Genomic DNA, 24,287 nt, shown 5'->3' on the forward strand with positions numbered 1-24,287 from the left:
AGGTATTCCAATGGAGAAAGCAAATAACTCTAGTAGTGAAGACCAATTGCGTATATACGATCTGGGGGGAATTTAAGGCTTAAAGAAAACCCCTAACACAATCTTGTTTTTGTTGTTATTTAAAATAGCTTACAGCGATGGACAGATAGAAAGCACATACATCCGCTCCTCCCTGTGGGGGAAAAATAGAAATTTGGGAGTTAGCCCTTGAAACTCGGCTGGTAGTGCATTTGGAACTACAGTTGCTAGTTTAAAAACGGGAGGAGACTCCTGTACCTTTCATGGTTGGGCAGAAATGGAAATTATACAACTATGAAAGACACAGGAGATCTCTTCAAGTCTGGCAAACCTATTTAGGACAGACAAAAGGAAGTACTACTTCACACAAGATGGCTAAAAACACCTTAAGACAGTGGTTCCCAACCCTTTTTTTGACCAGGGGCCACTTTTACAAAGGACCACTCTACAACATTAGTACCAAAGGGGTTATGAATCAGTTTTTGGTGAATTTTAGATTCGGTTTGGTTATTTGGGGTGCTGATTGCATTGGATATACCACATCAACTCTAGTTTCTGATACAGAACATGTGCCATCCAGTAGTCGCCATCTGCTCACCCACAGTAAACCATATTTAATAATCTAGAGTTGATGTGATCTATCCAATGCAATTTTCTGAATCAGCACCTTTGATAACCCCAAGAACAGGCCTAAAAACAAAGACACCAAGACATTTTTTTTAATTGGGCTGTGTTATTATCCGCAGTAGTAACGGTGAGGCCGTGGACCATATTTTAGTTCTGGTGGACCACGGGTGGTCCACGGATCACAAGTTGGGAACCACTGCCTTAAGGGCACCAGATCCCATCTGATCTGTCAGCCCTGGTTAGTACTTGGATGGGAGTTCAGCAACAAATACCAGGTGCTGTAGATTAGATTTCAGAGGAAGGAACTGGCAAAACCATCTCTGAGTATTCCTCATTTAAGAAAACCCTATGAAATTCATGAGGTCTCCATAGAAGACTTGAAGGCACATGCGTAGACACATTTCATAAAGGGCATCATAAAAGTATGGAATCAATAAAGTCTGAGGTTTCACTAATAACAGTTCCCATATTGTTCTGTTTGTTCTGGACAGAACTTGTCAAATATGTGTATGGAGTTTGTAATTTTTTATTGGTACCAAAACTGTTGTTCTGTCTTCCTTCTACTTCCCAAAGGCCTTCTGTTTCTGCAGGCACTGAACTAATACGGCTATTTTGCTTGAACAGATTAATAGCTCTCTTGTTCCATTTTGTGCACCAGGAATTTGGGACACAAAGACAGAGAAAAAAAGAAGGCTAACTCCTCTCTGCATGATTGGCCATTTGTTGCCTGCTGCACAAATGGCTCTGATGGACACATAACTGAGCCCCATGGGATCTTAATAGATACATACAACTGATCATGCAGACAGAATACCATCCCAAAGTATTGTGGAATTCTCAAAACAGCAAGCCAAAGCTTCAAGACACCTCCCGCAACTCCAATACTCATTGCGAATGAGAAAAGGCAGCATAGCAAAACACCCAAGTGAAATGTTTACACCTTGTCTTAGATGGCTTTAAAAAAAGAGAATAGTTGATAGTTCTATGGCACACTCCAGTTTTGCCTGAGGAAAAATGCTACATCAATAGGAGTATCACATCTAGATTGAGGGAAATAATAGTGCCACTCTATTCCGCTTTGCTCAGACCTTGCCTGGAATATTGTGTCCAGTTTTCGGCACAATGACTCAGGAAGGCTATTGAAAAGCTAGGAAAATTTGCGGAAACCAAGCCCTATGAGGAGAATTTAAAGATCTGGGTACGTTTAGCTTCAAGAAGAGAAAATTGAGAGGGAACATGATAAGCTTTAAGGAGTGGCTTAGGGAGCTGATAAATTCAGCTTGGAGAAGAGACCATTGAGAGAAGACAATACAGTAGAGTCTCGCTTATCCAACGTAAACGGGCCGGCAGAACGTTGGATAAGCAAATAAGTTTGATAATAAGGAGAGATTAAGGAAAAGCCTATTAAATTAGGTTATGATTTTACAAATTAAGCACCAAAACATCATGTTATAAAACAAATTAGACAGAAAAGGTAGTTCAATACACAGTAATGCTATGTACTAATTACTGTATTTACAAATTTAGCACCAAAATACCACGATGTATTGAAAACACGTACTACAAAAATGCGTTGGATAATCCAGAACGTTGGATAAGCGAGTGTTGGATAAGTGAGACTCTACTGTACTTGAAAGTATGTCATATTGGACAAGGGAAAAGCTTGTTTTCTACTGCTGTAGAGATTAGGACATGGAACAATTGATTCAAACTGCTAAGAGCTGCTCAACAGCAGAACTGATACAGTTTGACGTCACTTTGAGCATCACTGTTTAATGTTGTGCAATCCAAGGAAGTGTAGTTTTGCAAGGTCTTCTTTTCCAAAAAGCGCTGGCTCCTCACACTATACTACATGACTCTACCTTTGGAAAACAACCATTCTTGGCCACGAGTGATCACCTATGATGATGAAATTTCATGATTCTATAGCACTGAGACATGGAATTTAAAGTGGTGTCAATCTCCACTAATTCTACTGTGTATATGCACCCTAAGAAAGAGCAGCCAACCCAAGGTCACCTAGTGGATTTCGCAGGTGAGTAGGGACTCACTCTGGCCATCTCTCAGTTCCCAGTTCAACAGTCCACTCCACTATCACATAGCAAGGCCTTTCGCATTCTTAATGCTGTCTTTATTGCTGTGTGCCTTCATGTCATTTCTTATGGTGACCCAAAGGTGAACCCATCACAGCTTATCTTTGCAGAGGTTTTTCAGATGGGGTTTGCCTTTTCATTCCTTTGGGGCTGACAGAATGTGACATGTCCAAGGTCAGTGGGTTCCCATGGTTGAGTGGGTATTTGAACCCTGATCTCTCAGTGTCCCCATCTAATGCTCAAGCCACTACTACACCATGCTGGGCTCTCTTGAGGCAATCCCGATCTGAAATTCGCCCTCGTTGATTTTGTGTGTGCATCTGAGCCCAACAAAATCCATCTCCATAAAAACGTAGCTGCTTGGTACACATAGAGTGTGTCAGCTCAGAATGCAACCTGCTGACTTGTAAAGGTCCTCAATGAGCCAGTGCATGAAGTCAGCTCCACATGGTGTGTGTGTGAGAGAGAGACAGTGTGGGGAACCTAGCTGCATTTGATGATGAGAGGTGCGGATTTTCTGGTTTAGCCTGAGGCTGCGGTGGAGAGATTAAAAGCAGGGAGGCAAAGCCTTGCGTGGAGAAGCAAAAGAAAAAAGAGAGAGAGAGGAGGAGGAGAGAAGAAGTGCAGCTTAGTGTCTATCCAAGGAGAGGTTTAAAAGGCGATCCCTTCAGATTTGATAAAAAGTAGGTCAATCTTTCTGCTTTGCTGGGTCTTTTGGCAGGTCAGCGTCGTGCTCCGCCAAGGCTCACCACTCCTAATTTGCGCTTCACAGCAGAGACACGTCATTAGAGAGGGAAAAAAGTTAATGAATTCAATGCAGCTAATTAAATCAACCTTGGCAGCCATTCAAAAGATGTCTTGCATTTCCCTCCCTCCCTCCCTCCCTCCCCATTCACTTCACTTTCTCAGCTGCCATCTCTGTTGCAGGAGGAGGTTGCGGAGAGGAAGACACACAGCAGGATGAAAAGACAGTGTGCTTCTCCGTCCCCCATCTCCCCTCTTTCATTCTCCTGTCAAATTTCCGTCACTGCCGATACCTTTCATGAAAGGAATGTGACAGGCCCATGTGGCCTCTCGCTCTTTATGCGCCTGCCCTCTGCTCCCTCATCGCCTTCAGAAAAATGACCTCTCATGCCCTCCAAGGACTCGGTAAACAGAGTTAAACACCAGTCAATGTGCCTTTGAATCCTCTGTTGATGCTTGTCATACAAAGGGCGGAACTGTGGGGAATGGCTCAGAAAGCATAAGCTCCCCACATTCCTTCACTAAAAGAATATTTTTTCCTATATTCTGCAGCACATCTCCCACAACTGATAACAGGCTAGAGCTATTGGGCATCCAACACTGCGGATCGCCAGCATCAGCATAGGAATCACAGGTAATAATAAAGTGTGATTTTCCTGGAAAGATACTTTGCTAGTTTGGTTGCCTTACAATATATCACCTCCTGTTTGCGTCAAACCTTTCAAACCATCTGCACCAGAATTTGGGAGATTTGTTTATTTTGGATTAGTCATAGAATCATATAATAACAGAGTCGGAAGAAACCACATGGGTCAACTAGTCCAATCCCCTGCCATACAGGAAAAGCACTAGTCAGCTCTCCACATCTGCTACAGCAGATGTGGGCAAACTTTGGCCCCTCAGGTGATTTGGACTTCAACTCCCACAATTCCTAATAGCCAGTAAGTTGTTGGGAATTGTAGGAGTTGAAGTACAAAAACTCCCGAAGGGCCAAAGTTTGCCCATTCCTGTGCTATAGGTTTAAGGAAACAGCACCTAGAAATGCTGAAGACCTAGCAAAATCTCTCTAGGACTCTCTAAGTTCCCCTCCATCATGGTCAACATCCACTGGAGGCTGACTATAGAATCACACTGGAAGACCTAGAGATCACTAGAGAGATTTCCTTAGGTCCTCAGCATCTCTAGGTTCTCTGGCATGATATTATGGTATGACTGCAAAATAGCTTTGGTAATCTGTTTAATTGTCAATACATCTCCTTCTGTTTGCTTTAAATCTTTCTGTCTGTACTAGAACTTGAGATATGTGCTTATTTTGGACGACAGTTAGCCTTCCACATCTGCTGGGGTTAGGGGCATAGGACCATGAGAACACTTCTCTAGGGATCTTTAGGAAGGTTTTCCAGCACCACTCTAAGGGTCTCAAGCCAGAGAGAAAATTGAGGTATAAATAACAACAATATCCACCAAAAGCTGAGCATAGATTCACACTGAAGGACCTAGAGATATTCCCTAGATCTTCCAACATTTCTAGGTCTTCCAGCATGATTCTATGGTGAACTTCCAGTCTTCCAGCATGACTTTAGGGCAGGCATGGGCAAACTTCAGCCCTCCAGTTGTTTTGGACTTCAAGTCTCACAATTCTAAACAGCTGGTAAGATGGCTGGGATTTCTGTGAGTTGAAGTCCAAAACACCTGGAGGGCTAAAGTTTGTCCATGCCTAGGGCCTCCAACATGACTCCATGATCAACTTTTGGTGGATATCTAGATTCTGGTCCAGCATGACTTCAGCTCCTCCAGTATGACTCCAGGCCTTCCAGCATGGCCCTATGGTTCATCCATCAGAAATTGACCAAAAACTTGCATCAGAGAACTTAGAAAAAATCCAATCCACAAAAATCAGACTCACACAAGTGGAAGGCCAACTATAAAGTCCCCAGAATTTTCCAGTCAGGACATTCAGTTGCCATGTTGGCTGGCTGACGACATCTGACAGTGGTCCAAAATGGCTAATCAGTGAGATCTAAGATAACGTTATGCTTGAACTGAAAGCATCCCATTGCACACCTGCAAAAGTCATTGGATGAATTTCCGCACAGTACAAGAATTGTCACAAACTGATCAGATCTGGAAATCTGGTGGCTTTTCTAAGCCACCAAGTACTAGAATGCCCTTCTGCATTCCAGATAGGATAAACAGGACAATCCCTCTAGGATTTTAACATTCAAAAAACACAGCGGGGGATCATTTCAGACTAAGTAAAGGCCCAGCTATTGACCTTGTGGTGGCAATCCTTGAACAAAGAAATTTGAAAGAGAGGCTTCAGCATGAAAATGTTAAAATCCAATTCGTGAAAAAATTCAGTTCTAATTACTTCGGTCTGAACAAAGATAATGGTTTCCTGTCCCCGCTGCAGATATTCAATGACTCAGCATGAGTAAACTGATGTTTAATGATTGCCAGAAGGCTGGCTCTGTTATTTCACGACAGTAAAAATAACTACAGTCTTGTGCCACCTTAAAGACTGACTCTTTGTTGTTTAAGTTGATTGCATTATCTCCTATCGCTGATATTGCAAAAGGCCACTGTACGGGCTTTACATCTATCCAAGCTCATATTGATTTGACATTATCTATACTTTTTTGCATTCCGTTTCCGCCTGACCTCGCTACTCACAGTTCCGCCCCTCCGTATATCTCAACCTAACGATAACAGCCTAGGCATTTGAGGAAGGGGAGCTTCTGTGAAAACCAATGCCATCACAAACTTTTTTGTGTCTGTGTGTGTGTGAGACTTAAATATGCCTGTTAATTTATGGCAACATCATGATTTTCATAGGGTTTCCTTAGGCAAAGAAGACTAAAGACATAGTTTTGCATTGCTCTCAAATATAGCTTACAAAACCTAATCATTGTCAGTTTACCATCCAAGTACTATTCAGGGTTGACCTTTATTTATTTCGTGTCAAAAGCATTGCATAACAAATAAATTTTAAAATGATGAAAAAAAGGAAATCACAAGCAACTAAATAGTTTTAGACCAAAAACGGGCAACAGCAACCGCATTGTCCAATCTGTCCTGACCACCCAGCTTTAAATCATTGTTGATGTTGTTGCAGGCATGAGCAAACATCATTCCTCCAGGTGTTTTAGATTTCAACTCCCACTACCAGCTGTTAGGAATTATGGGAGTTTAAGTCCAAAATAACTGGAGGGCCAAAGTTTGGCCATGCCTGCTCTAAACCAACCTATCACATGCTGAGATCCTGTGATCTCACCCAGTGGGTTTTCACATCCAAGTGAGGATTCAATGGCTCTTCGATCTTTAAATACACTCAAATCCTACAGATTGTGGGATAGTCAAGGAGATGGAATCACTAAACCAGGGGTCCCCAAACTAAGGCCCGGGGGCCAGATGCGGCCCTCCGAGGTCATTTACCTGGCCCCCGCCCTCAGTTTTATAATATAATATATATACATATAATATTGATAATAATATTATAATGTAATGCAATATAACACTAATAATAATACCATATAATAATATTAATGATATATTCTATATTACATATAATATTACTAATAATATTAGAGTATAGTGGTATCTCCTGCCAGCCTAGCAGTTGGAAAACATGCAAATGTGAGTAGATCAATAGGTACCGCTCCGGCGGGAAGGTAACAGTGCTCCATGCAGTCATGCCGGCCACATGACCTTGGAGGTGTCTATGGACAACACCGGCTCTTCGGCTTAGAAATGGAGATGAGCACCAACCCTCAGAGTCAGACATGACTGGACTTAACATCAGGGGAAACCTTTACCTTTACTATAGTGGTATAGTTCAATATAGTAATATATAATGCTAATATTGTGCTATGCTAATAATATAATATATTGTATGTACATATAATTTGTAAGCCACTCTGAGTCCCCTTTGAGGTGAGAAGGGTGTGATACAAATGTAGTAAATAAATATAGCAAATAAATAAATAAATTTTAGACTTAGGCTCACCCAAAGTCTGAAATGACTTGAAGGCACATAACAACAACAACAACAACAACAACAACCCTAATTAACTTGACTATCTCATTGGCCAGAAGCAGGACCACACTTCCCATTGAAATCCTGAAAAATGTATGTTGGTTAAAAAATTTTATTTTTAAATATTGTTTTGTTCTTTCATTGTTGTTGTTGTTGTTTTTGCACTACAAATAAGACATATGCAGTGTGCATCGGAATTTGTTTGTATTTTTTTCAAATGATAATCCGGCCCCTCAACAGTCTGAAGGATTGTGGACCGGCCCTCGGCTTAAAAAGTTTAAGGACCCCTGCACTAAACCATTGTATCTCCCCATCTCTTAATCTCATCTGCTGCAACACAGAGAAACCTGGTGTGCAAATCAAAGAGATTAACCAGCCTCCTAGCCTCATCTAACCAGGTCTCTTTGACATTGGAGCAGCATCATGCTCATACAGGTTCAAGTCCAGAACAGGTGCAACCTAGCCTTAAGCAGCAGCATTCTCAATCCAGGGCAGGGGCTACTACTGCAGCCAACCAGTTTATTCAGAACAAAGTACAGTTTAGGAACAACCAACACCCAATTGAGGCTCTTTCCCCATGATCCTGTCCTATCTTACCTTATCTTCCTCTGCCCTGAACCACTGTTATGACTATTCCGTGAGTCCAATCATCTCTCTCCCTTTGCCCACAAAACTTAAATTCTTTTTAACTACTGAAAATTATAAATAGGCCCATATCTTTTCACTCTATATTTCCATTATTTTTTAAAAGAAAGTACAATAAACTAACGAACCAGAAAGAGAAAAAAACCTACATTTTCTACAATGGATACTTCTAAATATCTTCCATACTGAATATAAGGATGATGACGAAAAAGAAGCACTGTGTATCAATTATTATATATAACAATATTATCTAAATATCTCTAGTTTCCCCTACTACACACTTATTTCAATTACTGCTAATCTACTAATAGGCAAATCCAGTAACAGTCAAATCATCTTTATCTTTTTTCAAAAAGGTTTTGTTTTTCAATAAATCTTCTTACAGATCCATCCTGAAATAGAACAGTCAAAAGAAGAAAAGAGTATTATAAATATTTCATTATTCTGGCAAGCAGTTATTAACAATCGGCTTCTTTTCTGCACAGCAAGGGGACAGTCCCTTACTCGTGTGTTTCCCCCCAAATGTAACTCTCCCAAAGGGACAGCCCTCTTTGATGTAGGATCTTTGCCCCAAACCACAATCTACATTCCTCCTGCCCAAGGAAGGTTGGTACTATGGGGGGCAACACAAGGAGTTCTAGTTCCAAAAAATACTTTTCCATATTTATTAAGAGTTCCCATCATAGTTTGCCACTGCAAATACTTCTGTTCAGGGGATTGGTAGTTTGGTGAAGTACCAGTACACTTTGGTAGAAGAGACTAAAGACACTGTAAAACTAAAATCCCAGGATTCTATAGCACTGAGCCCTGGCGGTTAAAGTGGTGTCAAACTGCATTAATTGTAAGTATAGATGCAGCTGATGTTTCGAATTCCCATTCAGTCATGGAAATACACTGGGTAACCTTGGGTCTCTTGGCCTCAGAGGAAGTCTATGGAAACCTCTCTCTGAACAAATATTGCCAAGAAAAACCCGTGATTTTTTTAATTGGCCTATGCTATCATGGTTTTTTTGCTGGCAATATTTGTTCAGAGAGAGGTTTCCATGAGTTTTCCATAAGTCAGAGAGAGGTTTAGTTTTGGGTTGCTGTAAGTTAGAAATGACTTGATGGCACCCAACAACGAGGTCCTTCAAAACTCTGCTGAATTTCTTGAATTGCAGTATGAGAACAAACAGACAACGGGAGCACCTACACTGCAGATATAATGCAGTTTGACACCAGTTTAACTACCATGCCCAATGCCATGGATTGATGGGAGCTGTGGTTTTAAAAGATCTTCACCCTTCTCTGCCAAAGAGTGCTGATGCCTCACCGAATGACAACCCCCAATATTCCACAGGATTGAGACATGGCCGTTCAAATGGTGTCAAACATCATTAACTCTACAGTGTACATGCACCCAAAATCTCTGACAAACAATTCTAGGTACCTGATAAAACTATAGTTCACAGGTTTTTGAAGGATGGAGCCATAGCAGTTAGAAATGGCATCTGCACATTTATAACTGGATGCAACGTGGATGCACCCCATATCTTCCAAATTAAGCCTTTGCAATTTGGTCAGGCTTTGAATTAGAATAAGAGTCAGGTACAAAGAATGACAAGGGGCGAGTTGAATGTTTGAATGTAATCAGATATAGCTCTTTCATGCAGGTTTCATTTCTATTGCTGTCATAGCACAAGATCAATGAATGGCAGAAAAGACAAAAGTTTTATAAGATTTCCCAGGAAGGAATATAAAAATGCATCCCAAAGTTAAACCTCACACACAAAAATATATTGAAGGGTTGGAGGAAAGGAAACAAATACCAGTGCAGAGCAGCTACAGTTTTGGGATGCTATTTTCACATTCTGGCCTAAGGTGTGCTGTTGGGCTCACCTTGTGCCAGGAATGCCAACCAGTGAATGGTAAGACAGGCCTTATGCCAGCTCCAAACAGCAGCTCCAAAATTCAGTAGTCTGAGCTGACAACAAAGTAGGGAGGAAAGAAATAACTCAAGATCCATTTAGGGCCGGATGTGGTATTACTGAATAGTTATATTTCAGTCATCTTCCTATGGGCTTTTGTCTTTACACAAGAGTGACCAAAGTAGTTTAGTTCCAAACTTAGAAACTGAAATGCTTGGATATTCCAACTTGGATATTCTGAGAAATACAAACCTATTCAGTGCTCAGCTTGGGAACACTAATGAACTACAATTCCCAGAATTTCCCTGTCAGTTTGACCCCAGCTGGGGGATTCTGGGATTTATGGTTTTGCCCCTGGATCAAGTGGTCACCATTCAGATGCGCACAACAGGAGGCCCATCCACAGTACAAAAATGCAGCACGATCAATCCACGTGAACTGCCACAGTTCCATCCTATGGCATCTTGGGATTGGTACTTGAGAGAGAGCTATTTAGAATTCTACTTAAGCAACTTAACTAAGTATACCTGACTACTGTATATACTCATGTATAAGTCTAGAAACCATAGACTGAATCTATATTGTTGAATTAATGTAATTTGAAACTTCTTGAACTGCCATGGCTCAATGACATGGAATACTGGCCATTGAAGTTTTACAAAGTCTTGAGCTTTCTCTACCAACGAGTGCTGGTGCCCCCCGAACTACTAATCCCAGAATTCCATAAGAGGCAGCCATGGTAGTTAAAATTGAATCAAAGTGCTATAATTGTATAGTTTTCCAGCCATGCCTGCAACTGGGCCCTGCCAGATATAGGATTAAGCAACAGTACGATTTATTCATCTGGTTTTTTTTCTCTTTCTTAAACTTTCCCCGGGTTGTTTCACTTGTGCTGGACAATCAAACATTAATCAATCAATAGGTTAATGAGTCACTGACCTGGTATTATTTATAATTTCTAACTCCAAGGAAATATTCTGGAAGGTATAACTGTCCCCATTACATGAATGCAATAGTGGGGAAAGCTGTATCTGGCATAATTGTTCCTTGCGTCCCTCTGTCAAGATGTTTCTGTGCTGGGAAGAAAAAAAAGATAGAAATATAAATACATTTCAGTTGGATTCCACAGTTTTCCCAAAATAGGACTCAACGTCATCTTTGGCAGCATGAATTATGTACATTTTCAGCATCATAATACAACAAAGTCCTACTTCCACAAAACAGCAATACTTTTATTGGGCCAATGTTGATGTCATTGTTTGCCTTTTCAATTCTAAGGCAAACCTACTGTGGGATTTAATTAGCAAGTTTTATTCAGAGGGGATTTTCCTTTGACTTCCTTCCTCAGAGGTTGAGAGAATGTGACTCACCCAGTGTGTTGCCATGTCTAAGCAGCGATTCAAGCCCTGGTCTCTGTAGTCAGATCCAACAATCAAACCACTAAACCAGTGGTCCTCAGCCTGTGGGTCTCCAGATGGTTTGGTCTTCAACTCCCAGAAATCCTAACAGCTGGTAAACTGGCTGGGATTTCTGGGAGTTGTAGACCAAAACACCTGGGGACCCACAGGTTGAGAACCACTGTAATAAACCATGTTGGTTTTCCTTTATTGGGCCCGTTTAAAATGCAATGGCTCCTTCATCTTATATGATACAAATCATACAAGAGACCAAAGCATTATATATTTCACACACTTATCTCAATAGAGAGAGATCATCCTACATGATGGCCATCACCAGAAAAAAGGCTCTGCTCCACATCACAACTAAGCAAAACAGTAGTCCATAATAGCAGTAATAGTAATAACAATATGATGTGCAAGGAAATTTTTTAGTCATTGTTGAGTGGGATGAATCTTCAGTATGAGCACTGGAAAACCCAACCTTGATGTTTCCCACCTCTCAAAGCATTCTTCACTACTACTGGACCTTTGCAAGCTCTGACGCTGCAACCCTGATATGGACCCGCAGCAGCACCTTTGTGAAGTCGTGATATTCAAATCTGTCACTCAGGCTTATCACCCTCTTGCAAATTTGTGGCAGCTAATTAAAGGGGGTTTCCAAACCAATGGCTTGTTCTTAGTAAGCTAGCATCTAAATATATGCCTTGTGGGTTAAAACGGTGAACTGCAAGTAGTCCCTGCTTCAACACTGAGTGAAAAAAAAATAAGAAGGGGAAAGGTGGGTTTTCTGTTGCAGTTTTAGTAACTGAGAAGACTACTTCCACCCATGTCGTTTTATTATTGAGAATGTTTCCAAATACAACAAAAATGATAAACATTCAATGGAAGAAGGAAAGGGGGAAAAGAAAGAATGAAAAAACAGGACAAGACACATCACATTCACGTCCGTTAGGGATACAGGAACCCCATGGAGCTGAAAAACTGGTGAATTCAATGGGAAGAAGCGGAGGGATGGGCAAGGCGACCTGGGGTAGAACATGAAGAATTCACATCTGGTGGCTCCACATTAGTCACAGCATCTCTCAGAAAGCTCAAGGATGGCACATCAATGTGCACCCAACAGCCTTGGGCTTCAGTGAGAAGGAATACCCATCAAGTTTCAGGAAGAATGAATACCAAAATATTCCATCACTGTCAACCCCCTCTCGAAGCCCAAGAGAGCAACATCAATGTGCACACGACAGCCTTGAGCTTCAGGAGTGGGAAGCACAAAAATTTGCTACTGCTGCCACCACCAACCCTGCTTCCAAAGTTCAAGACTGCTGCAGCACTTTGCACACAAGAGTCTCAGCTTTCGGGAGAGGGGAGCACCAAAAATGGCTACTACTATTAATTCCTCTTGAAACCTAATGCTTCCAAAACAATGTGCACACAGTAGTCTTGAACTTCAGGATTGGGGAGTACCAAACATTTCCACTGCTATGAACTCTCTCCTAAAGCCAGCCTTGGGCTCTGGGAAAGGGAAACATGGGGACCCGCTACCAACATGGATGCTCAAGTTCCCTTATATAAAATGTTGTCATAAAATGGTGTACCTTATACAAAATTAGCAAAATCAAAGTTTGCTTTTTGGATTTTTAAAAACATTTACAAGCCCTCCATTAGTGGACCCTCGATGCAGATTTCATGAATAAGAAGGGCCAACTGGGTGTACGTGCGTATAATTATATAAAATTTACATACAATAAAAATGAATGATCCATATAACAAACTATAATCAATGTGCACAGAACAGTCTTGGACTTCTGGTAGCGGTTGGATATCTACCTCTCCAGCAAAATAGTCTTTTAGAGAATGGTAGCCATTAATTGCCAATTTTCAGAGGGAGCTAGGCTAGATTTCAATATTACATTTACTAGATTAAATAGATATAAATATATCAGACAACTGTTCCTATTTACTTTTATGTTTTTCATCTTGCAGTGAGTCACCCTGAGTACCAGCTTTGAGAGAAAGGCAAGAATAAAAATAAATACGCATGTAAAATCCATCCACATAACTGGGCATTGGGCAAGGCACATGGGAAGAGTCAAACCATACCTGCCGTCTCCATGCTGGCCTGGGAAATTTATCTGAGGTCATATTGTTGATTTCCTTAACTTAGTGCTTCCTCTATATGCTGGACAACCAGCCATGGATGCTGTAGTTGAAACCTCTGCAGGTTGCTGCACCATGCTGACTTTAGAAATAATTTCCAGAGAGGCACCCATGTTTAAAGGACAGGCGTGCACATTCATTGTAGACTTTTTGAAGTTTGACACTACTTTAAGTGCCAAGACTCAATGCTGTGGAATTGTGGTGTTTACGGTTTAAAAAAGTCCTTAGCCTTCTCAGCCAGAGATGTAAGTTTCCTTACCTGGTGGGTTCCCAAGTCAGACTTCAGTGAAACCAAGGGCATCAGGCTATGGAAAAGAAAGAAAAGAGAGGAAAGCCACTAACTGTATAGATAAGGAGGAACAACGGAATCAATGTCTCTAGCTTCTGTAAATCTTATAAGAAAAGGTCCAGTGAGATAAAAAACCAAAGGTCATCTACACTCAGCATCCTGTTTCCAAGAGTCACTGGCCAAATGGTGCCATCGTTTTAAAAGCTCAGTTCAATCTACAGTTTAGATTAAAAACAAGAGCCATTGTTATCAGTTGCAGTGGCTTTGTCAGAATGTAAAGGCATCAAGAGAAAACCAAACCTTGGGAAAGTTACTTTTTTTGGCAATAGTGGATGGGGCATTTCAAAAAATATCATGAAAATGCTATTCATTCCCTCCAGAGCCGTGATTCCTAAACTCTAGTTCTTCAGGTCTTTTGGACTTTAACTCCCAGAAACCTCAACTGCTTTGGCCTATGATCAGGGATTCAGGAAACTGAAGTCCCAAACACCTGGAAGACCAGAGCTTTGAGAAACACTGCTCTATATGGTCTTTTGGAGATCAAGTACTTTTGATCATGTGGACCCCCAAGAAGGATGCACGTGGCCCTTTGGCCACCCCAATTTAGTCCAAGGTGATTGTCTCTGACTGACAATTGCTTTCTACTGTCTAAGGATAGGGCAAGAAGATCTTTCTCAACCCATGCTAAGAGATTTTTTTGTGACTGATTGATAACCATAAACATGGCAAAATGTCTACTGCATATAGTTTGAGAACATCATCAGCATTACTTTACTGTAGCTCTCAATAACCATATTGAACAAAAGCAATGCCTAGGTTCTAAATGTATATTAAAGTTAGGAATTGGCCAACCCACTTCTGGTATAAAAAAATGTTAAACACTAATGAGTTAATAACAAGACTTAAAAAGGTTTTTTGACATCAGTATTTGGAAAAATGAGGCTCAAAGGCTTTAATGAAAAGTCAAGTGTCAAAAAATGAAATGTGCATTGAAGTCAAAAAGGCCTCCAAGGAGAAGGCCACCCACAGTTGGGGTGCACCAGCTGAGAAGACCCTCTCCCATATCCAAACACAGTATATTGATTTCAATGGTGGGACACAGAGGAAGGTCCCCCCAGCAGACCTCAATTCTTGGATAAGCATATTATACCATGGGTGACATCCTCAAGGATTGAGGTCCAAAAAAAATTTAGGGCTTTAATGTCATTGCAATGTCATATTGAATACATACTGGAAACATACTGAGCTAGGGTCTGTTTTGATATCCTAAACATATCCAGGAGTGCATAAATGAAACACACTGGGCTTGCTTTGGAGTCAAACTATAAATAGATTAGATTGCAAAACTGGAATTTATACTTTGGAAATGAGGGGAAAGCAATAAGCATGAGAAAGAAAAAAATATTTCTATGCTTTCTTTCAGGATAGATTATTTGTACTTCTCCCCCAAGATTGGCTGGAAGATGTAGTCCAAGGACTCAGGCAAAAAAGCCTTTATTTCTCATGATCTATCTGCTCTTTGATCCTTCCAATTGAAAAAGCCAGGAACATTCATATGCTCTACCATGGACAAATATGTGAAATATTTGTGGGGTGGTGGTGGACACAAAAACGTACAGTAAATAAACAAACCCAGTTCTATTGCTCCAGAGAAGCCTGCCAATATTAGCTCCAGTATGAAGGACTTGTAATACTTATCTAGTGAGGTTGCACTCAAAGATCCAATTCATCCAGAAATCTGCTAAAGCAAAGGGGTAAAAGGGGGGGGGGGGGGAGGAGAGAGAGAGAGAGAGAGAGAGAGAGAGAGAGAGAGAGAGAGAGAGAGAGAGAGAGAGAGAAGATTAAGTCCTCAAATCATATTTAGAAAGCATTCAACAAGGATCACCCTCTCTTTTCAACCCTAAATCTCCCAACCCTTTCCTTCAATGGACCTGCTATCCTATGGACAAGGATACAATGCCCAAAGGGATTGCATGTATTGGAACTGCTTCATCATCCATCCGTGTCAGGCATGGACATACTGTAGCCCTTGAAGCTCTCTATCAGTCTATCAAAGTCCTACAATGTCTCCTAAAATCATTTTCCCCAGTTTTACCTAAACTGTATCAAAAATACACAAAGGTACCCCCTACAAGCAGACCACAATCCTACCTGCAAAAGCATCCATTTTTCTCTGTGGTCCTTCTCAAAACTGAAGTATCACGAAGTATTTCTTCCAGTGACAATTTCACGAGGAAATGGAGAAGAAAATGGAGATATTTGTATGGGAACAACCTGCAAGAGAGTTGTGGGGAAATTGGTCTCCAATCCACCTATGATTTAGATGAGCAGTTGGTCCTTCGAATCCATGGATTCTATATCTACCATCCACAATCTGAAAACCAAAAACCAAAAAATAGAGCCTGATTTTGTCATTTTATATATAAGGAACACTGTTTTATTCTACCACTGTATATAATGGGACTTGAGCATCCACAGATTTTGGTACTGACATGGGGTCCTAGAATCATAACCCAGTGGTTACCAAGGGCCCACTGTAGGTGCATATGTATGTATAAGTAATAGCCTACATTTGTTGGTTGTTTATTCCTTCAAGAGGATGTCCCTAGAGAAAACGAGAGATGTAGGTCCAAAAAGACCCTAAGCTGGTATGGAAAAAATCCCATACAGGGCCAAAGGCATCCTGGCACAACTTGTGACCCACAAAGTCAACCTTTTGCATTGCCATGTGCCAGGCGCTTGCAAACACTTCTCTCCCTTCACCTCCTGCCCCAGTTTTTGCATTTCTGGGTGAGAAGCAAAACCAGCATATTTGTTGATCCCCTTCATGGGCTGCCACAAAGGACTGGCAAACTGGTTTGGGCTTGGTGGGTGGCTCTTGGCGCCGTCCAGTCCTCACAGCAGCATGGCATTGGTGGAAAGGGGTGCAAAGAGGGGACGAGGAGGTCTGGGTTTCCTATACACACACAAAAACGCACTGATAGGAATCTCTGGCTGCAAGCCTCTGCTAGCAAACATATGTTGCCCACAAATACAGCATTGTGAGGACTGCCAAGCTGTCTGTTGCTCAGCTGACTTGAAGCAGCACCTGGAACAAAGGGAAAGCCACGCTCTCCCCTTTCATTCTTGGCAGGGAAAGTGCTTGGTCCAGTTCCTTTATAACAAGGTATTGTTCTTTCAAAAGCCTGGCACAACAGCCATTCAGGTAGCTGGCTGGCACACAAAGGCAACCAAAGAGCAGAGCTCGAGGTGCCACTACTACTGCCACATTCATGCAAGCAGATGGCAAGTTTTAAGACAAAGGTGGGTGACTGAATGCAAACAAGGGGTCAATTCGTCCTGGTCAGATCCCACTGATCCGCAGTCATTGGACTTGTAGAGGAAAATGGAGCTACCTGAGGATAGTACAGATACACTGCAGTATATTCTTGGGCATTATGTCTTTGTCAGTAACTTTGGCATTAGAGGCAGAAATAGCACAGAAAGAATAGAGGTAGGTTCATAAACCTAAAATAAGTTCAGTGAGTTTCAGCAAACCTTTCATTCATGTGAAATGAAACAACTAGGTCAAGACAGCCTTGCTTAAGCAAAAAAGATAAAATAAGACACTTCCATCCCTCTAGAGCACTTGGAACACTTCTTCCAAAATGCATCCAAGGGCAATTCTTTCTTTTAACAGCTTTTCCTTTTCTTTTATTTCCTATGTTAGTGGCCAAAGTTAAAGGTTTATGTTCATAGGTCAGGCATACACAGCTATAGTAGGATAGATATAGTAGAGCTGCAAGGCCAAGAACAAGTTACGAGAGTAAAGACAAAGATTCACCCAGAGGAAATGTGTTCTTACCATATATCAAGGGAACCACTGACCACATAGGAAAGCTGATGAAGAAACACAACCTATAAAAACTACCTACAGACCTACTAAGAAAATCCAACAAATGCTAAGTTCAGTAAAGGACAAGAGGGATCCTCTCACCTCTGCAGAAGTCTACCGTATACCATGCAGCTGTGGACAAGTCTACATAGGGATCACCAAAGGCAGCATTGACAAAACACAAATCAAGGAACATGAAAGGAACTACAGCAGACTAATCCACCCAGAGAAGTCAGTCATAGCAGAGCACTTGATGAACCAACCTGGATGGAGCATATTATTGGAGAACACAGAAATGCTGGACCACTCTAACCACCATGTCAGACTACACAGAGAAGCCATTGGAATCCACAAACATGTGGACAATTTCAACAGAAAGGAGGAAACCATGAAAATAAACAAGCTCTGGCTCCAACAGAAAGGAGGAAACCATGAAAATAAACAAACTCTGGCTTTCTGCATAGCTTGGGGTCCAAAACATAGCATGAAATTGTGGCAATTTTGTAAAAGGGGGACTCAGGAGCCACAAAAACGGGGTCCAGGGGCTGTGCAACCTGTGGGTCACGCTTTGTCCACCTTAGGTTATGAACAGAAAGCTGTGCTCTCCTGAAGCAATTTGAAAGCCTGTTTAGTCCAGCATTGTAGAGGTTGAGCATACTTTATCTGTAATTCTGAAATCTAAAATGCTCCAAAATCTGAAATTTTCCATGTGGATGGCTGCAATAGTGACACCTTTGCTTGTTCATAGGTCCCTGTACAAAATGCTCTGTGCAAAATTATGACAAATATTGTGGATAGAATTAACTTCAGGCTGTAGTGTATATGAAACACCAGTGTTATCCTCCACATGTTTCCCTAATCCTCTTTTTTAAAGCCCCTGGCCAGCAGCCATTATTACATCCTGTGGAAGCAAATTGCATCATTTAACTCCATGCTGTGGGAAGAAGTACTTCCTTTTATCTCTCACCTTCACTGAATGATTCCAAATGATAATATATATATATGAGAGAGAGAGAGAGAGAGAGAGAGAGAGAGAGAGAGAGAGAGAGAGAGAGAGAGAGAGAGAGAGAGAAGGAGGGGGGGGGGGGAGAGAGAGAGTCCTAAAAGCAAACCTTCCCAGGAGCAATCTTACCATAGGTTAGAATCAACCTGAATTCACGTAGCAAGATTTCATTTGAGTCATAAACATACTCAGAAGCAATGCCAGATAGCAGGCTTTTATATTTATTAGTCATTCATTTGTATAGGATCATTATCAGTTTGTTTGTTTCATTCATATGGCCCCGTTTTCGTTTTTGAGTGCCGCTTCCAAAGATGGGTACCTTTTCGAATGAGCTTTTCCCCCCTGCATCCGACAAAAACAAATATCTTTGTCACATTGGCAGCCAGGAAATCAGAAGATGTTTACTTCTTAGGAGGAGAGCAATGGCCAACCTTGACAAAATAGTGAAGAGCAGAGACATCACACTGGCAACGAAGGTCCGCATAGTCAAAGCAATGGTATTCCCCATAGTAACCTATGGATGCGAGAGCTGGACCATAAGGAAGGCTGAGTGAAAGAAGATAGACACTTTTGAACTCTGGTGCTGGAGGAAAATCCTGAGAGTGCCTTGGACCACAAGAAGATCCAACCAGTCCATCCTCCAGGAAATAATGCCCGGCTGCTCACTGGAGGGAAGGATATTGGAGGCAAAGCTGAAGTATTTTGGCCACATCATGAGAAGGCAGGAAAGCTTGGAAAAGATCATGATGCTGGGGAAAATGGAAGGAAAAAGGAAGAGAGGCCGAGCAAGTGCGAGTTGGATGGACGGTATCCTTGAAGTGACTGGCTTGACCTTGAAGGAACTGGGGGCGGTGATGGCCGACAGGGAGCTCTGGCGTGGACTGGTCCATGAGGTCACGAAGAATAGGAAATGACTAAACGATTGAACAGCAACAGCAGGCAGCAATTGGTGGACCTCCCCTTCCCCTTCCCCTCAGTTTTAGGGCTCCTGCCATTTCCCTACCTTGTGCCACTGCTGAGATCTTTCGCTGGCAGCTTGCTGGGGCTTTCTCTCCAGCACGTTTGCCGGGGACCTTGCTCTGCAACTGTGAAGGCCCAAAGGCTCTGGCAGGCACGGGTGCTTTGGGGACTACACACCATATATACAGTAGCGTGTAGGCTCAAAGTGTGCGTGCCTGCCAGGGCCTACAGTCAAGTGCCGAGTAAGAGGTGCTCCTTACTCAACGCTCGGCTGCAGGTCCTGGCAAGTGTGCACGCTTTGGGTCTAAACACCACACATGCATTCTCCTTGTGAAGAGAGTGCATGTGTACCATGCAGGCTCCCAGCATGCGTGCCTGCCAGCACTTTTGGGCCTCCATGGTTACGGAGCAAGGTCCCCGGAAACTGCGATGAAGGGCAAGCCAATAGCGAACACGTTCCAACCCCATGCCAAGGATCCCACCATGGGTTCTTGGTAGGTTTCCCTGAGCACAATCCCTCTTCTCTCCTTTAGAACTATGATGACGAAAAGCAGGCTAGGAGTCAGTACCTACTCCTAGCTGCTTTCATGTCAAGTTTATTTTTGTACCATGGCTCCGAAGGAATAAAATAAACAGATGAAACAGGAGAAACGAATGCACATGACTAATATTTATCATGTTTTTAAACTATTTACCAAGCCATTCCTAGGAATGCATCAACACTGTGGAGTTACTGAATTTTGACACCATGGCTCACTGCTATGGTATCATGGTTAGTTGTAGTTTTTATAAGAGTGCTACTGCCTCACCAAACTAAAACTCCCAAGATTCCACAGGACTTAGGAATGGCAGTGAAAGTGGTGTCGAAGTACATGAATCCTCCAGTGTAGATGTCCCCTAGGTGGTTTTTCTTTCAGAAGTGTCACCCTTGCAACCCTATTTATAGCAGACTTTTTTCAATTCACTGGTTTTGGAGAACTTCTGCTCAACCATGGTTGGATTGTACATGTGTGGGCTCTTTAAGCATGACCGCTGCAAAATCGCACCCCAGGTGCTACGGTGAGATTGGGGCAACCCCAAGGAGTTCCCAAAAGCAAGAAATCAATATATGGCACCAGCCTCCGTCAGAGTTCTCAGTAGCGCGTGCTGCTTACATTTCCACCCTGAATTTTCCCCACCAAAAAACCCACTATGCTACTGAAAGATGGGGGCAGAGGTGTAGGAAGGTACACATCACATGGGCAATATTTTTCCCTTGCACTGCTTGCTTTGCCACTTAAAGCTTTCACTGACAGTTACCGAACCGTGTCTTGAAAACTAATGCAAAACACACAACAGTCTACGCCTACTGACTAAAGGCATCTGAGGTAAGATCTGTTGTACTCTTTCCTCTGAAAGACTGCCAGTTGGGTTATTTTTCCTCCCGTGGAGTTAATCATATAGGCTGAGAAATCAAAGTGTCTGAAACTGAAAGAAACAAAAATTAAACTGAAAAACAGATAAAAGAAAAACTTGTGTATAGTCCCCAAGACCACAAATTCAACATCCTGCCCACACTGATTTTCTTTTCTCTTTAAAAGTTACTGGTCTTTAACTACTCTGAATCTAAAGTATAGAGAAGAGTTTTAGGAAACAGGAGGTTAATCAGGATGTCAAGGAATGAGCTTCAGCATGAGCAAAATTATCCATCTCCTTCCTCATCTTACAAGTATTTACATGAACATGTCTATATTTATGTGCACAAAGTCAAAGTACAATTGCAAAGTCTATGGGCTAAATTCCCACTTAGTTCTGACTACCGTAGATCTATCCAATTCCATTAGAATGGTCTGTTTCAACAAATGGTTGAATGGGTCTATTCTAATTGTCAGCTAATTTTCTTTCGATCAATTTGTGCACAAGGAGGAACCAAAGAAGTGACCTCAAGCACACCCGACAGAGAGCCATCCACCCTTTGTATAAAAACCTTCAAAGAAGGAGACCCCACCACACTCTTAAGCACATTCCATTGTTGAACAGCTCTTATTGTCAGGAAGTTCTTTATAATGTTTAGGTGGAATCTCTCTGCCTGCAATTTAAATCCATTACTCAGTGTCCTAGTCACCAAACAACAGAAAGCATGCTTGCCCTTCCTCAATGTGATATCATTCCAAATATTTGAACCTGGTTATCATGTTCCCTCTTACCTGTCTCTTCCAAACATACCCAGCTGTTCCTCATAAGGCTTGGTTTCCAAACCTTTGATCATTTTGATTGCCTTTCTCTGGGCACCTTCTAGCTTGTCAATGTCCTTCCTGAATTGTAGCACCCAGAACTGGACACAGTATTTCTTTCAGGTGAGGTCTTACCAAAGCAGAATGGAGTGAGACTATTACTTCCCTCAGGTGGTCTACTACAGTGTTTTCCAACTCTAGGTTCCAAGATGCTGCTGGATTGTAACTTTTGAGGCTCCCTGACCATTGGCAACATTGGCTCAGCTTAGGAAAAATGAAGTTTCAGAACATCTGGGGATGCAAAATTGGGAACCAACTAATGCAAATGGCTCAAGTTATGATATGCCGCAATCATCCTCTTCCAAATGTATATCTCTGGCACACTTGATGATTGTGTGGAAATTGCTTAGCTCGGGCTCTGGCCCGAGAGACTCCAGATTACTACTGCCAAGCTATTCTTAGATTTGTATCTGGGCTGCTTTTAGGAGGAGAAGTTGTGCAGCAAAGTTGGCCTTCTCCCAAGTGGAGAGAAATAGGCACCAACCCAAAGACTGATACTATGAAAATGCTGAATCCCAATATTTGTGCTAAGATTACTTCACCCTGCTGTTATGAAAGTCATTAGGTAAGATTTGCAGAATGCTTCATATACTAGGAAATATGATAGAAACTGAGGACAATAATAGCAACCTGCCATTTCAGTTCTGTGGCAAAGATCCATCAGATATGCATGTGGGAAGCGATTGTATTATTGTTATGTAACTTTGGGTGCATCTACATTGTAGAATTAATGTGGTTTGACACCAGTTTAACTGCCATAGCTCAATGTTGCAGAATCATGGGAGTTGCAGTTTTACAAGATATTTAGCCTTCTCTGCCAAAGGACCTATTCCAACCAAGCAGTTGGAATGGGTCCTTGCAATTACCTGTTAAGATCTGGATTCGATTTCAGGTAGTGTTTATTGTGCAGTTGTTACATTTAATAATTATTTTCGCTGATATTGCTGAAGGTGTTGCTTAGAGGATTCTCATCCAACCTATACCTGCTTTGATTTAGTAAAATATTGCACCGAGATGACTTTAATCCATACTCTGGAGACTAGGAGTGAAAATCATAGAATCACAAAGTTGGAAGAGACCTCAATGGCCATCTAGTCCAACCATTTGGACTACACTCCTGCATTCAAAGCACTTCTGACAAATGGCCATCCACCTCTGTTTATGCTTTCTTGTACTATAAGCATGTTCTAACCAAGCCTTTATAAGGTCCAGAGTCATACAACCCTCCAGCTGTTGGAGCACCAACAAACAACATCCTCAGACAATGGTGAGGAGTGCTTGGAGTTACCATCCCACAAACTCTGGAGGCTGCATGATTCCTAAGCTGAATGTACAACTTGGGGCGCATGTGGAAGACTTTAGGTTAAAAGATGAAGCAGCTCAACTTGCCAGTTAGGAGACTTCTAACTGAAAATGCAACGTTGAAGAAACAAGGGTTTAGGAAACCACATGAGATTAAGCTACGAAGTTACCAATATCAGATTTTGCTGAGAAATAAGGGAAATCTACAAAATGCAGTCCTATCATGATTATAGATCTATGCAAAACTCTTTTCTTGGGAAAGGAAGTAAGACGATTTCCTTTTGCAGCAAGCTCTATATAGACAGCACAAAGACTAGGGGCATGAAATTTGTCACTTTATTTCTCTTTCTTCCTGCATAACTGTCCTCTTTCAGGGGTCAAGGGGTGCATCTACATTGCAGAATGAATGCAGTTTGACACCACTTTAAGTGCAATGGCTTAATGCTATGGAATCAAAGGAGTTGTGGTTTTGCAAGGTCTTTTAGATTTATCTGCCAAAGAATGATGGTGCATCACCAAATTACAACTTAAATTGCATAGGATTGAGCTATGACAATTTAAGTGGCATCAAACTGCATTAATGTAGACACCTTTTACCAAATGCCACCTTTTGCGAGAAGCCTCCCCGCAGAATCATAACACATCCGGCCGTCTCCTGAGCAACGTCTTTGTAGACAGCCGATTCTCTCACAACCAGAAGAGGTTTGCAGCATGCAACCAGATAAACAATAAAAATGATGATTATAAAAAGGATCAAAATTTCATGTTGAAAGGCGGTAGAAGCCATAAGATCCCACATAATAAACCTATACATACTATATCTCTATATATCTTTATCCATCTATATAGGATGCAAATAATTATGATGATTACAAAGATGACACAAATTTCATGTTAAAGAACAATAGTACACTTTAGGTTTTGTCCTATCTATCTATTAGGTACTTTGATTAAATGCA

At 41.7% G+C, this 24,287-nt stretch overlaps 1 long non-coding RNA gene across 2 annotated transcripts in view; it reads right to left on the minus strand.

The window, feature by feature from the left end:
- Window positions 1–24,287, minus strand: part of LOC134298787 (uncharacterized) — a 192,483-nt gene that overhangs the window by 21,667 nt on the left and 146,529 nt on the right. Inside the window, exons 5-8 of one of the 2 annotated variants that reach the window (XR_010005868.1) lie at window positions 16,068–16,290; window positions 15,549–15,654; window positions 13,887–13,932; window positions 1–11,146 (exon numbers count right to left, since the gene is read on the minus strand). The exon at window positions 1–11,146 is cut by the window's left edge and continues 21,667 nt beyond it. This is a non-coding gene — a long non-coding RNA (uncharacterized LOC134298787). The remainder of the gene's footprint in view (window positions 11,147–13,886; window positions 13,933–15,548; window positions 15,655–16,067; window positions 16,291–24,287) is intronic. The other variant, XR_010005869.1, reaches the window with a different exon arrangement.

Source organism: Anolis carolinensis, chromosome 4 (genome assembly GCF_035594765.1).
Source record: "Anolis carolinensis isolate JA03-04 chromosome 4, rAnoCar3.1.pri, whole genome shotgun sequence".
Classification (NCBI taxonomy): Eukaryota; Metazoa; Chordata; class Lepidosauria; order Squamata; family Dactyloidae; genus Anolis; species Anolis carolinensis.